General features: G+C 46.1%; 1 long non-coding RNA gene across 2 annotated transcripts in view; it reads left to right on the forward strand.

Annotated features, from left to right (window-relative positions):
• LOC138756509 (uncharacterized) overlaps positions 1-10,843 on the forward strand; it is a 63,664-nt gene extending 52,821 nt beyond the window's left edge. Inside the window, exon 4 of one of the 2 annotated variants that reach the window (XR_011353120.1) lies at positions 10,528-10,843. This is a non-coding gene — a long non-coding RNA (uncharacterized lncRNA). Of the gene's footprint in view, positions 1-4,056; positions 4,260-10,527 lie in introns of those variants that run through there. The other variant, XR_011353121.1, reaches the window with a different exon arrangement.
• The last annotated feature ends 3,233 nt before the right edge of the window (positions 10,844-14,076 follow it).

Genomic DNA, 14,076 nt, shown 5'->3' on the forward strand with positions numbered 1-14,076 from the left:
TCTTACCCACGTCATTGGCCCCACATGGACCATGACATCTAGCTGCTCATCCTCCCTCCTGAGAATGTCGTGAACTCAATCTGAGATATCTTGGACCCTGGCACCTGGGAGGCAATGTACCATATGGGATATTCAATCTCTTCCACAGAATCTCTCATCTGTCTCCTACCTATGGAATCCCCATCACTACAGCTCACCTCTTCTCCTCCCTTTCCCTCTTATCCACAGGACCAGACTCTGTGCCAGAGACTTGATCTCTGGCTTGTCCCTGGTAGGTACCCCTCCACCCCAAACAGTATCCAAAATTATATACTTGTTATTGAGGGGAATACCCACAAGGGTGCCCTGCACTGCCTGCCTGTTCCCTTTCCCTCTCCTGACTGTCACCCATCTACCCTCCTTCTGCCTCTGAGGTGTAATAGTGTCCCTGTAACTCCTGTCTTTGCCTCTACCTCCCGAATGATCTGGAATTCATCCAACTCCAGCTCTTTGACTCGGCTTGTCAGGAGCTGCAGCTGGATGCACTTCTCGCAGATGAAGTAGTCAGGAATGCTGCTGGCTTCCTCAATGACCCAGGTTTTCCAAGGGGAGCTTTTCCCTGCCTTGGCTGCTATTTCCCCTGTCGATGACAAGATGAACAAAATACATGATCTCTAAACAACCTGCCCTTACCTGTGCCTACTTTCTGAATCCTTTTTATCCTCGAATAGGGTGGCCCTTTCTGACTTTGACTATTCCTCCCCTCTTACCTGTTCTCACCAAAGTCTCTTGAGCCAAAGCCTTACCACTCCAACTCAGCCCACTCCAACTCACCCCGCCCCGACTATGACTGACTGCTCCCTGTCATTCTCTCTAATAGTCTATATGCTTCAATAATATTTCTAAATTTAGACATACAGCACAATAACAGGCCCTTTCGTCCCATGAGTCCATGCCGTCCAATTACACCCAATTGCCCTACATCCCCAGTACATTTTGAATGGTAGGTGGAAACCAGAGCATCCAGAGGAAACTCACACAGACACAGGGAGAATGTACAAACACCTTACAGACCGCACGAATTCGAACCCCAGTCCCGGTTGCTGGTACTATAACTGCCTCTAATGCCTTATATCCTTTCATGGTGAGGGGAATTAATAATGATAACATAACCATTATAAAATGTATTCTCTCTCTACTTTATGTATTTATTGCCTCTTTTAATTTAATCCAGTCAATTTACTATTATAGATTTTGTTTACAAGTACCTGTTCAAGAAAGAAAATTGGTGCCTATGTACATTGTACAATGTACATGACAATAATTCCATTATAATTATATTCACCACTCCCATAGAACGGCAATAGAATCTCGGGCAATCTTTTCTGAGTTCCGCCGCCCTGATACTTCCTTTTGAATCCTCATCCCATGTTTGTCCTGATTGATTAGCTCTTGCTTCCACCTTCACTGGCATTGAGGAACTCTTATTTCTGTTCATGAACAGAAAGAGCTCCTAGTTCCTCTTTCTTTTGGGTCATGGTTACCAAGTTCACTCATCAGTGCAGTGAACTGTCCATTAGTATAGAGGAGCTCCTGGCCTTTTAGTCATCAGTATTGAAGAGCACCTTGTTCCAGGTCCAGCAGCATTGAGGGGCTTCATATACACCACCTCCTAGTTCTATGCTTAATACTTTTCAAGACCAGTTTCTATGCCCATTGATTTTGAGAAGCCTAAGTTCTTTGTGACCACTTCCTTAGTAATAGATTCCAACCATTTCATCATGTCTGCTGGAAGCGTCAGGGCCAGGGTCACTCTTGCTTTGTCGGTTCCTGTTGCTGATTGCACCTGAAATTAAAAATGTTCCAATAATATTTTCGAACATTTTTCTCTGTATTTGGTGATCGCAGGCAGTCCCCGGGTTAAATACGAGTTCCATTACCTAGGTCTGTCTTTAACCCGAATTTGTATTTAAGTCTGAACCTGTCCTCATTTAGCGTCAGTTAGTCAAATGTTTATCTTATTCTTTCTTTTTTGGCTTGGCTTCACGGACGAAGATTTATGGAGGGGGTAAATGTCCACGTCAGCTGCAGGCTCGTTTGTGGCTGACAAGTCCAATGTGGGACAGGCAGACACGGTTGCAGTGGTTGCAGGGGAAAATTGGTTGGTTGGGGTTGGGTGTTGGGTTTTTCCTCCTTTGCCTTTTGTCAGTGAGGTAGGCTCTGCGGTCTTCTACAAAGGAGGTTGCTGCCCGCCAAACTGTGAGGCGCCAAGATGCACGGTTTGAGGCGATATCAGCCCACTGGCAGTGGTCAATGTGGCAGGCACCAAGAGATTTCTTTAGGCAGTCCTTGTACCTTTTCTTTGGTGCACCTCTGTCACGGTGGCCAGTGGAGAGCTCGCCATATAACACAATCTTGGGAATTGTACATATATTACCTTTCTATGCATTTAAAACACTTCCCAATATTCTAAAACATCTTACACATAATACTACAGTACATAATAATACAGGTAATATACTTCTACATTGCACTCTAAGGCTGAGCGGTGGCTATTTTGCAGAGCCAAGCGATAACGCAGGCTACTGCTTCTTATTCCCCCCCACCCTCCACTACCCTCTGCTGGGCTGTTCGCCCCCTCGTTCACCCCCTGCTTTGCCCAGGCCACAGACGGCGTAGTCTGACAGTGGCGTCACGTTAGTGCATTCCGCTGCTGCTCCATCGTCTCATCCCCTCCCTGAGATCAGTGTGAGGGCTGTCGGGGGAGTGCAGGACCAGTGCTGGGACTGTTGGTGGCACAATATTAATAAAATTTTAACATATTTGGGTCATTACAGTTAGAATTATGATAACCACGCTCAAACCGGAAGTTGACACCATTCTACCTCTGGTCAGCTTGTCAGTTCATAACTGCAGGTTGTCAGTAAGTCGGACCTGGGGATTGCCGGTACTCACATTTAATAAACATGCTGCTCTCCTTGACAGCAAAGCATTAGTTGACGTGCTGACAATCTGATCTATGGTTTTCAAACTATGAAGATTTGATGCCTGACTAATGTTGACAGATTCTAAACTTATTAAAACATAGATAATTGGCCGTTGAGTTCCTCCAGCAATTCTTAGTCTGTTCAAGATTCCAGCATCTCCAGTCTTTCTGTTTCTCTATTGATGACAACTGTTGGGGTTGATACATCAGTATCGCCAAAAACAGTCAGCTTTAATTTCCGTGCAAAGATATCACACACAAGCAGTAAAGTATGACTTTGCCACACCAAGACATTTTCTTTTTAATTAATAACACAATAGAAGCCAATTCTGGCCATTCAACCCCATGCTGTCTCATTGTACCTGAATTAACCGGTCACCCTGCGCGTTTTGGAGGGTGAGAGAAAACCAGAGCATCCGGAGGAAATCCACGCAGACACGGGGTCGAAGGTACAAACAGTCAGCGCCAGATTTGAGCACGGATCCTCGACACTGTAAAAGCATTGGGCCAATGCCCACATGAGAGGTGAGAGTGAGTGGGTGTTTATTGAGCTTGAGTCCTTACAACGTATTGTTGACCATCCTGAAAAGCATCCACATGTTCACTTGTCCTTGCGGGAATGATGGGGGAACTCATTCCCCCACCCATGTGCTCTCGCCCTCGACTGTGCCTGAATGATTCAAAGATGAATACCCTGTATTTCTGCCACTAATCCACATCAGTATTTGCATTGAATTTAGCAAACATGTAAACAATGGCCTCTAGGTTGGTGAGATAAATTTGATTACATATAACCAATACAGCATCAGTATCAAGATCGATTTCCATGAATCCCCTCCCCGGTCTGTCTCTTTCCCTACCCCTCAGTTTCCAATTCCCTGCCCACTTCCCTTCCTTCTCCCATCAGAGAGCTACCCTTAGCCCTCTGCCCTCACCCCCATCACCTCAACTTCTTTCTCTTCCATTTCCTCTCGCTTGTATCCACCTCTTACCTGTTAGCCTGTGCTCCTTCACCCCCCCCCCCACCCCCCCCCCCCCCCGCCCACCCCTGCCCGCCCTTCTTTACATTCAGGTTTCTACCTGTATTCCAGATTCCTGATGAAGGCCTCAGGCCTGAAACGTCGACTGCCCTTCTCTTCCTATGGACGCTGTGTGACCTGTTGAGTTTCTCCAGCACATGTGTGTATTGCACCCGAGCCCAGCATCTGCAGACGTTCCATTCAGCCTACAACGTGGTCCAAAAGAGCTTGCCAACTTAACTGACATGCATTTGAATCTGAAGGCATGGGTTATTATTGCAGATGATGGAGAGAGAGAGAGAGAGAGAGAGAGAGAGGTAAACAATGTGCAGCTGTCTGTGGCTATTTTGGGAACACTGCTCCTGCATTGTCAGCAGTTTGAGAAATTTCTCACACCTCACATTGACAAATTGAATCTCTGCAGGCAGCGGAAGCAAAAATATTTCACTTTACAGTCAATTCACCTTTATTCAAGGTCTGTAAAACTTCAGACAATGCAGATAACACTCGACAACCGTGGACGGAACCCATGGGAGAGAGGGGGAGAAAGAAGCAAATTGCAAATAAAATAGGAAATTAAAGTCAGTAAAATTAATTAATCAGAGCAAGTACCAACCTGGATTATGAATGATCATCGAGTCACACAATTTGGTAATAGGCCCTTTGATTCACAAAATCCTCGCCAACTATCAAGCACCCATCTCCCCCCTCAAGAGCTCACTGCGAATGAATGGGACTCAGACCCCAAACTCCCACTCAGAGGCAAGAGGTCACCTATCGAGTTAAGGCAAGTCAATGTGAACACATATTGGGGTGTTTTATACCAGCTGCTGAGACATACCATTTTTGTTCCTGCAGCCAACAACCACGCCAGCGTCCAAGCCCCCTGCATTCCGCTTCAGAAGAACCGCCTCTCGGTTTGTCATGACTCTTTCTCGTGTTTAGGGGTGTAAATACGATCACGAGAACGGGCATCGTCACGCACATTGTGTAATGTTCATGGGCACCAAAATTTTTGTTTGGTGTAGCCGAAAGGGTACGTTGTGAACCACTTTTTAAAAAAGCAATAAATATAAAAATTGATAAATAAGTAAATAGACTATTTTTAAAAATCATAAATATCTGCTGAATCGCCCCACAAGGGAAAAACCCCGTTAGCTGAAGTGGTGGGTCCAGGCTTATTTTCCATATTGAAGGTAAACTTGGGGAGGTACAGGAGGGAGGGCTACGTTTGGGTACAGGTCCATTGGAATAAGCGGAATAATAGTTTGGTGTGGACGAGATGGGCCAAAGGGCCTGTTTCTATTCTTTGTTATTCCTATTAAACTTCAGCAGTCTGTGGCATTCTATTCAGCACCACGTTCAACTTCCATGTCCAGCTTCTGCATTTTCAACTCCGGCTGTTTCTACCTGAACCCAATCAGTGAAGGGGACAGTCGTGGGTGGGCTGTTCCTCTGCTTGCTGAGCTACCCTCTCGCCCAGAACCCTGACAGCCAGTTCCCACCTCACACCTACCTTTTCCTTGGCCTCGTCTCAATCCGAGCTTCTCCCAGTTCGGTGAGTCCCCTTGGGATGTTTCCTGCATTTTCTCAACTACGGAGCAGCAAATGTTTGTTATTTTTGAACACTTGCTGCCCTATATAACAGCAGCAAAGCTGCAGATTCCAAATATAGTGATTAATTAGGAAGTACTTTGCAACCTCGAACCACAAAACATCAGTGTTGCCCAAACACAAATCACGAGCTGCATGTGGCTAATTACGATCCAGATGCAACTAATTGCTTTTCTGAATAGTAAACTGAAAGAATAAGATATGGGATGATGCTATTAACCCCTATGAACTCAAGGCCCACATTTATATGGCAGGCAAACATTTCATTCAATCTTCTAATTTGTTGTTAAAATGGTGAGAAGATCATAGTGTTTTTTGATTGTTGTGAGTACATTCTTTTCTTGTTTACAGATTAATGTGTGCACACACATACCCACTCACACCCATACACACACCCACACACAACTCACACCCACACAAACACACACTCTCACACCCACACACCCACTCACAGCCACACACTCACACTCACACTCACCACACACACCTACACACACCCACACCCCCACTCACACACTCATACACATTCAAACCCATACACATACCAATACCCCCACACTCATACACACACCCATTCACCCACACCCACTCACCTACTCATACCTATTCACCTACTTACACACACGCCCAAATACACACACCCACACACCCCCACTCAAACACACACACCCATTCGCCCACACACCCCCACTCACACATACACACCTCAACTCACCACACACACACCCACACACACAGTCACACCCACACACCTACTCACCTACTTACACACACCTACTCACACCCACACACCTACTCACACCCATTCATGCCCACAAACACCTACTCACATGCATACACCAACATACACATACTCACACACACCCACTCACACCCATACATACACCCACACACCCCCACTCACATACCTACTCATGCCCACACCACACACCCCTACTCACACCCACACACATATTCACACACACCTACTCACATCCACACATACCCACTCACCCACTCTCACACCTACTCACACCAATACACACACCTACACACCCCCACACACACACCCACACACCCCCACTCACACACCTACTCACGCCCACACTACACACCCCTACTCACACCCACACACGTATTCAAACACACATCTACTCACACCCATACACACACCATCTAACACCCATACACCCAGATACACATACACCCACACACACACACACACACATACATACAACCACATACCCCACTCACACACACCCGCACTCCTATTCACCCACACATACCCACGCACTCGTACCCACACACCCCCACTCACACACACACCTACTCACATCCACACCCACATATCCCCACTCACACACACACCCACCATTCACCCACACACCCACCCACCCCTTCACCCACACACCAACTCACACCCATACACACATACACATCCCCACTCACACCCACACTCACCCACTCACACACACACACCTACTCACACCCACTCACCTACATACACCCACATACACACACCCCCCACCCATTCACGCACACACACCCACTCACACCCACACCCACACCCTACCTCATTTACACCTGCACTACATGTCGTGTTGAGGTACCTCACTGACAAAAGGCAAAGGAGGAAAAACCCAACACCCATCCCCAACCAACCAATTTTCCCCTGCAACCGCTGCAATCGTGTCTGCCTGTCCCGCATCGGACTTGTCAGCCACAAACGAGTCTGCAGCTGACGTGGACTTTTTACCCCCTCCATAAATCTTCGTCCGCGAAGCCAAGCCAAAGAAGACATGTCGTGTTCTACACAAAACTATGTACAAATGGCTTAAATGCACTTGCTGGGGTTAAGGTGTGCACTGACTCAACAAAATGTAGTTGTCAATACTGGAATTTATAAAACTGCAGGAGCGGCCACTCAGCCTTTCTAACCTGACCCATCTTTCAATAAGGCCATGGCCAATCTGCTCCAAGTTTCATCGCCTTCCCTGCACCAGTTCACAAAGGCCCTTGATTCCATGATCTCTCATAAATGTATCTACCTCTTCCTCCAATACCACAGCGACCTAGCTTCCCGAACCCTTTACAACAGAGAATTCCAGAGATCCGACAACCTGGTTTGGTAACTTGGGTGCCCAAGAGTGTAGAAGGGCAGCAGAGGTGGCAAACAGAACCTGGTCCATCACAGGCTCAACCTCCCATCCATTGCCAACACACAGTACGTTTGAGGTGCTGTCTCAAGATGGCGGCCAACGTCATAAAGGATCCTCTTTACCCCGGCCACAACCTCTTCTCACTGCCTTAAATTCAGTCCCTCTAGCTTTAAGAACGGATTCTTTCCAACAGCAATAAGGCTCTTGAACCTTGTCACACTAATCGTGGACTCCTCTGACATCTTCAAAAGGATACTGCTGTTGTAAAACAACCTTTCTCTTGTGGGAATATTGATTATCTATCTTTTGTGTTTATTATCTCTTTTTAATTTAAATATATACATGTTATTTTTGCAAAGTACCTATTCATCTGCAGCGAGAAAAAATTTTGGTGCATATGCACACTTGTGCTACGTGTTTGACAATAAATTTGTTATCATTATCCTTTATGAGTTTCCCCCATCAATCCCACAAGGACAAGTGACATGTGGATGCTTTTCAGGATGGTCAACAATACGTTGTCAGGACTCAAGCTCAATAAACGCTGCTGCACACCCATTCACTCTCACCTCTCACGTGGGCGGCATGGTTGGCCCAATGCTTTTACAGTGTCAACAACCCGTGCTCAAATCTGGCGCTGACCGTTTGTACTTTCACCCCTGGGTTTGCGTGGGTTTCCTCCGGATGCCCTGAATCTTATGTCTGTAACCCCTTGCAGTATCATTTTAAGCATCTACCCTGAAGACCTTGGTTCAATGAGATCACACCTCATTCTCCCAAATTTCAATACCGTAGCTCATAGAGTTTCTATAATGATCCACTACTGATTGAAATGTTGAATCAATATTCAGGACTTATCAAATCGAAGTAAGGATCAGCTCAGAAATGGTCAATTTCCTTATACATACTAAAGGCAATGCAGACTGAGTGTTTGAAGTCTGCTGCTACTAACCTGAGTGAGCCATGCAGTTGTAAATGCAGCTCACTTAAGCTAAACTCCCTCCACCAACTCTGTCTGTACCTCCCGCTAAATCGGAAATGCTGCCAACAAATTAAAGGCCCCCCCCCCCGTCACACTCTCATCTCTCTACTTCCATCGGACAGTAAACACAAACCTCCAGATTCAAGGACAGTTTCTTTCCTGCTGTTACTGAACTCTTAAATGAACTTCTCCATGATAAAAGATGATGCCTTTGCACTGTTTAGCTGTACTTCACTCTGTACCCTGCACTTTGGGACCGCACAGTCAGCATATCGGTAACTGTAATGATGTTACAGTGCCAGCGAGCGGAACCAGGGTTCAAATCCTGCGCTGTCGGTAAGGAGTTTGTACGTTCTCCCCATGTCTGCGTGGGTTTTTCCCGGGGGCTCTGGTTTCCTCCAAAAATGTATGGAAGTGTAGGTTAATTGGATGTATTTGGGGGGCACGAGCTGGTGGGCTGAAAGGGCCTGTTACTGGGTTGTACATCTAAATTTAAAATTTATAAATTTATCTATTACTCTGCACTCTTGACTGTGGCAACACTACTGTGTTTTATTTGTTACATTGCCTGCTGTACTTAAATATGGGTTGACTAGCCTGGATAGCAAGCAAAACAAAATTTTTCACTGTACTTATGACAATAAACAATTTAATTCAGTTCAATCTTACCCCCCACCCCCAGCCATCAGACCCACCCCCTCCCACATCACTAGCGACTAGCTTGATACACGTCAGCAACTCTCCACCCGCCCCCGGCACTAGCGTTCATCAATAGCATCTAGTGATGCCTGTAAAAGGCATCGCCCTCATCTCTCATGTCAGAGGGCGGATGATGTTAACGTTCATCGTCGGGTAGTTCCCAGCATCCCATTGCATCCCCCCCTTTGCCAAGCGAGTTTATGAGTGTTACACTCTGCCTCATCTCCAAACATGCTAATGCCCCTCTCTAACATTCATTCTGGCAACGAGCCTGGCTTGCTTTTGGCCTGCATATACTAAACCTCTCCTATCCAAGTAACTGTCTTTTAAACTTTGTGATTGCACCCGTTGCTACCGCTTTCTCCAGCATCTCATTCCACACACCTACCATCTTTTGTGTGGAAGCGTTGCTCCTGGGGTATAATTTATATATTTCCCCTTAAATTTACACACTCCAGTTTTAAACTCACCTACCCTGGGAAAGAACCGGTCACCATTCGCCTTCTATCACCTGATCTACATCCCTTTTGATTTGATGTGCCTCTATAAGGTTACCCCCCCATCCCCCCTCAGTTTCCTTCATTCCAGGGAAAAAAGGTCCCAGCCAGAGGTTAGGGCTTCTCTCAATGCAGTAATTTCCATAGGAGCAGCACGAGGCAGAGGTGATTAAATGACCTAACTTAGATGACTGAATAAAGAGCCTTGTTATAAATTAATAAGTGCAGACAGAAAGCTCCTTCTTAATTTCAGCAAGGAAATAATTAATTTATCAACACGATCCCATATATGGACACTTTGAAGGTAATGAGCGATTAAATTATTAAGTGCAGACAATAAGGTACATAATTATTAAAGACAATGAGTAATTTAATTATGAAATGCAACAATTAAATTAACATTAAAAGGTGTTGTTAAATGTAGTAATTATTTAATGCGACACATAGTGAAATGATCTCGCTCTCTCCTGCTTAGAATAAAATTGAACCTTTTTTAAAAACAAAGGAAACACTTCCAATTTTTTTTTCTGCTTTTGTGTTTTTCAACAATCAGACATTTTGCATTCTCTTGAAGCCCATTTAAACCTCTAACAGCTCATGCCTCCATTCACAGATTTTGCACAAAGACCTTGCCTCTGCTTTCCATGTGAAGCAGTTTAACCAGGATCCAGAAACCTCGACTGATCAAGAAGAGATCAGTATCGATCTTGTCCAAATTTCAAGGTGAAGAATCACCTGAAGGAGAGGAGGTTTGTCTCAGGCAACCACAGGATCATCAAAAGATCTGAGGAGAAACGCTGCTTATTAGATCCATGTGCGAACTCACTCTGGAAAGGAACATCTGTGGAGAATAAACAACCACTTCCATATTACTCGATGCATTGCTGGGGGCGGCGGTTGTGGCAGGTGCAACTGGGACTTTAAAAGACTCTTACGTAAGCTCATGCAGAAAAATAGAGGGTAATGGATGGAGGTTCTTTTTAATTTTATGATACAGCACGGTAACAGGCACCTCCACCCCACACACAAACAAGCACAGTGTACACACACACACAACCAGTAAATACTTACATGCACGCAGTGTATACTTACACATGCACGCACAGTGTACACTTACACGCACATGCATGCATGGTGTATATTTAACACACAGTGTACACACACACACTGTATATACCTACATACACATGCATGCATGGTGTATACTTACACACACACATGCACACAGTGTATATTTACGTACACACAAGCACAGTGTATATTTACATGCGCAGACAAGCACAGTGTACACACACACACACACACACACACACAGAGTGTATACTTATGGTGGTACACCATTGGCCTATTACAGGTAGAAATTCTGTACCTGCAGAAGAGCATGAGGACAACACCTGGCCAGCTGTCAATCAGCCGATCTGAACAGACCAAGCCCCACCCAGTCAGGTGTCAATCACCCTCCGGGATATAAGCCTGAGCCGGCCCAAGACACTCTCAGAGTTTACAGCAGCTCTCCTCACAGCTGGCTCCGTGGAATTTATGTTGAATAACGCCTGTTGTAGTCTTTTGATTTTGTGTGTTTGCTTCTGACCAACAGCGCACCACAATAATTACACACACACACAGACAAACAAGGACAATGTGTACTTACACGCACAATTATCTAACTTAAACTCCAACTATGTGCTAATATATCACTGTGTGTGAAATACCACAAAGCCACTACAGCTCAAGGCTTGATTCTAGGAAGGCAGTTCAAAGTTCAGAAATTCAGTGATGACCCGTGGGTTTGAGATTGATGTGACACACGGGCTTTAGATGGTGAGGCATGTAGGCCTTAAGATGAAGTTAGCAGATCCTGAAGTGGGTGAAAGAGACGGGGGATGTGGGGGTTGGTGGCAGATGTTCATTACTCACAACACCTGATTGAGGAGCTTCAGAGAAATGTCCTTTTTAGATGAGTACCTTCTGCCATTACAAACCTTTTCGTGGGTCAGTCGAAGTGGTCTCTCATTCCTCTGTAAGAAAAAGGAGGAAATCTGGCATTCTGTCCATAACCACACAATGAGGCCAAGTGGGTTTCTCATTCCCATTACTGAGGTCGAAGAGCTGTTGACTCTTGTGCTGCCTTCTTAAAATAGCTGCTAAGCAAAACTGAGTAATCTGTTGGTCACATGGTCTCTGCACCTGGGTTTTAGACAGTTTCATTTCTCTTCAAATGTATCCATTTAGGAACATGCTGTTCCAGCTGCTAGTTTCACAGTCACTTCAAATCCTGCAGGCAAGTTGTTAGATTGGTTCTCTTAAAGGGACAGTCCCACTCAAATAAAATGGAAAATGGGGGGAACGTCACAATGTATACACATGCAACCACCCACATATACACACACCCACCCACATCCACACACACCCAAACACCCACCCACACATCCCCACACCCACACCCACAGGTCTAGCGATACCATCAAGACCAGAAACAGAAGGATAAGGGTCCCTTCAGAAACACCGAGTGACCATTGGTCCCACCACCCCCTCAAATACCGTGACCTCCCTAGCTGCACGGTCTCCTGCCCATTCCCACCTAGACCCCTAGCTCCAATGGACCCCAACTGTCCATCTCCCTGGTTCCTAAACCCCAACATGATGAGGAGGCTGTCAACACCCAAGGCCCTTGGTGAGCCCTACTCGACATTGGCACAATCATGGATCCAGGTCCCTTCCCAGTTCCCACGAGCCAGTCTCCTGCAGCCCTACAGTCTAGTGTGGGTCTCTCAGTCTCCAGTCCCCACGGCCTGCTGTGGGTCCCTCATTCTCCAGTCCCCATGGCCTGGTGTGGGTCCCTCAGCCTCCAGTCCCCACGGTCTGGTGTGGGTCCCTCAGCCTCCAGTCCCCATAGCCTGGTGTGGGTCCCTCAGTCCCCATGGCCTGGTGTGGGTCCCTCAGTTCCCATGGCCTGGTGTGGTTCCCTCAGTCTCCAGTCCCCATGACTTGGTGTGAGGTAACTAGCCACTGAGCCCCGGAAGGTTCCTCTCCCATGCTTCTCCTTTTTGGCAGGGGTGGGGTGGAGAATCAGCAGATTCTTTGAAGCCCAAAACACTCAAGGTTGACTGACAGGACTCCACACGGGCAAGAGCTTGGGTGGAAAGAAACAAACAGCGAAAGGTCATCTGCCCCTCGACCCAACCCACCACAAATTGTCTGAATTAAGTCTGTATCTTAACTCCATCCAGTTCTGGTCTGCTGCCACAGTGTGGATACAGGGTTAATATTTCTCTGGCTCGTGCACCCAGAACAGTCTGACAATAAGCAATCAGCTATTCAGGACTGAGATGAGAAATGCCTTCCCTGCTAGGTGAGGCCGTGAGTTCTTCGTCACGGAGTGGGTTCCAGACACACATCAACGCATTTCTCGATTTTCCAGGAATCAAACGTTGCAGGAAACTGACACCAAATGGTGGCATCTTACAGCTCTGATAAAAAATAATGGTGATGTGCATTTTTACTCTTGCTAACTGAAATCAGTTCAGCGGCGAATGGAGACCCAGACCCAGGCAGGCAGAGCAGGTCAATGATCAATGTGACTGAGAGGGAGGTGGGAGGTGAAGGGGGACAACATTGGGCTTGCACCCTGGTCAACTACTTGTCTGAATGAGTGAGAAGCTAGCACAGAATTTAATGAGCAGAATTTTCTCCTTTACTTTCAAGCTGCCACAGTTAATTGCCAAATTGTAACTCCAGTAATAAGACCAGTCGAAGAAAGGAATTCTGCTGAATCAGGCACAGGGTGCAGCAAAATCTTCTGGACAAATGAGATGCATTCCCACAGGGAACAACCTGCCTCCAACTCACAGACACTGTCCGCATACCTACGGATGGGAAACTCCGCAAACCGAATGAGCAATGAGATGAATTGTTAATTAAAAATAATGATTGCATGAAGCTTCAATTATACCCTCCTTAATTAACAATCAGGATGGTGGAAGACAGGTGATAAAACTCAGCCACATGATATTTATATAACTCCCAGTCCAGTGAGCAGGTGCTCCCCACTTTCTGTGCTCCATCAGTTGAGAGCTTGGCAGAAGTTACGGTCTCATGAGAGGTGATGGCCAGAGGGACATCTCTGTCTTAGTGTCACGAATGTTTATTCAAAACTTAGTCT

Source organism: Narcine bancroftii, chromosome 3 (assembly GCF_036971445.1).
Source record: "Narcine bancroftii isolate sNarBan1 chromosome 3, sNarBan1.hap1, whole genome shotgun sequence".
In the NCBI taxonomy this organism is placed as follows: domain Eukaryota; kingdom Metazoa; phylum Chordata; class Chondrichthyes; order Torpediniformes; family Narcinidae; genus Narcine; species Narcine bancroftii.